General features: G+C 38.0%; 1 protein-coding gene across 1 annotated transcript in view; it reads left to right on the plus strand.

The window, feature by feature from the left end:
• Window positions 1–2,500, plus strand: part of LOC113829992 (dipeptidyl peptidase 8) — a 26,474-nt gene that overhangs the window by 23,671 nt on the left and 303 nt on the right. Inside the window, exon 11 of the mRNA XM_070115796.1 lies at window positions 1–2,500. This exon is cut by the window's left edge and continues 2,519 nt beyond it; it is cut by the window's right edge and continues 303 nt beyond it. The gene's annotated coding sequence lies outside the window, so the exon portion shown is untranslated.

A 2,500-nucleotide genomic window follows, 5' to 3' on the forward strand; every position in this document is an offset into this window, starting at 1 on the left:
GACAGATTTCACTGTCTTTTTTCTAATTCTTGTTTTTAATTAAAACAAATACTTCACATAGCGCACATGTGAAACTTACCTTTTGTTTGGATTTCAATATTTCCATCATATTTCAGTCCTTACAGCTGCTGATCCCAGTGTTGTAGACAATGCTAAGTTGATACAAAATTGGGGAAATGGAACTTGCTTTGTCATTATGGTGAGAATGATCTAATGTCATGTCCTGTGAGCATAAAATATTTGATAGATAATTTTATATCTTCCTTTAAAGATCTGTCATTAATAATCATTTCGCATTGAGTGTGTGACTGTGCATGTGTATTCACATAGACATGTGTATACCATGCATTTCATGTATGTGTATATGTATGTCTATGTACCTGTGTGTGTCTAGGAATGCATTGCTGAAGAGATGAGATGCATATTACAAGAGAGTGGGGTGGGTGGATGTATTTCTACCACCACACTTATAAAGGATTTTGTTGTACACATTTTTATATCAAATTATCCCTGTGTAGCTCCTCCTCCAAACTGATATATTGCTTCCTTCTTTTGATTTGAACTTGTTTTAACTGCATTTTTGGTTTAATATCAATAATGATATAGTCATGTACAAATGAGTGAGAAAGCAGTTGTACATAATGTCTGTATGTATATATGGATGTGTATTGGCACTGCAAACATTGGATGTTTTAAAAGTTTTTTGATGTTTGTATGGATGAAGTATGGTGTGTATGTGCAGATCATCGCATATTGTTACTCTAGATTTTGTTATTTCATGTGTGTTTTTATGCCTGTGCATATCATATGTTGTTGAATTGTAAAACAATGCTTGATTATAAAACTTGATTACTTTTCACTTCAGGGATACTGATGCAAATATTAGGCAAGTTCATGATAGATCATCCCAGCCTGGACACATTTAGATCCTGTGACAAATTTGTGAACCCAAGCTGTGTTGTCGGAGGTTATGGTTTCATACAGCCAGTTTTGAATCAATTATCACTAATTTCTATCGACAAAATTACCAGTGATAAAGATGACGAGCTCTGTCTATGATGTGATTCTTTATGACTAAGATGTTTTTTTGATGATAGAATTTAGACACTTTAGGAACTGTTTGTCATTGTATTTCACTTCTACCTCTGTGGCCAGTGATGGTTGCTGGCAAAGGAAAACATTTGAGCTGAGAATGTCAATGTTTGTCAAGTATTTATGGAGAAGTTTCTAGGAGTGGCCACTTGTGTCGGGTCAGCTTCGGTAAACTTCTGGAGAAATCAGAAAGAAGTATGTTTTCTTCACATTACCTTGAAAGTATTGGATACACAAATTGATAAATAAAGTATTGAATACAAACTATAGGTCAATCTAGAAACTTTTTAGATAAATTAAATGGTATATTTTTTACTTTGTTTAGAAATACTCTGTGATCTTTATTATATGAAGAAGCCCAACAGTGAAGTACATCTCTGCCTTGCTGACGATGCTGTAACTAACATTGCCGTTATTCCTCTCTTTGTAACGAGATTCATGACATCATTGCATGTGTTGACAGTGTTCATTCATTTCATATAAACTAGTACACACACACAAACAAACAAATCTACACGCACGCACACACAAACAATCCTACACGCACGCACCCAAACAATCCTACACGCACGCACACACACACACAAACAATCCTACACGCACGCACGCGCGCGCACACACACACACACACACACACACACACACACACACACACACACACACACACACACACACACACACACACACACACACACACACACACACACACACACACACACAAAAACACAAACAAATACCTACACGCACACAGACACACACAAACAAACCTTACACGCACACACACAAACAAACAAACAAACCTGCACACACACAAACAAACATACAAACCTGCACACACACACACACACACACACACACACAAACAAACAAACCTACACGCACACACACACAAACAAACAAACCTGCACGCACACACACAAACAAACAAACCTACACGCACACGCACACACACACACACACACACACACACACACACACACACACACACACAAACAAAACCTACACGCACACACACACACACAAACAAAACCTACACGCACACACACACACACAAACAAACCTACACGCACACACACGCACACGGACTCCCACACCCACATACATGCACATACACGCACACGCACACACACGCACACGCACACATGCACATACACGCACACATACACACACTCACTTCACATTCACACTCACTCACAATCACGCTTGTAATCACTCACACGCATAATACATACACGCACAGTCTCATTCTCTTGTTTTCTCTTTTTCATCTTTTACTCTTTCTCTGCTTTCTCTTTCTCTATCACTGTCCCTCTTACCTATATATTACTTAGCAATCTAACACTTTCTCTCTATCTTTATTTCTGTTTCTCTTTCATAGCTCTTCTCCCTAAAAAGATCCCTCTGAAAT

This window comes from Penaeus vannamei, chromosome 3 (assembly GCF_042767895.1).
Source record: "Penaeus vannamei isolate JL-2024 chromosome 3, ASM4276789v1, whole genome shotgun sequence".
Classification (NCBI taxonomy): Eukaryota; Metazoa; Arthropoda; class Malacostraca; order Decapoda; family Penaeidae; genus Penaeus; species Penaeus vannamei.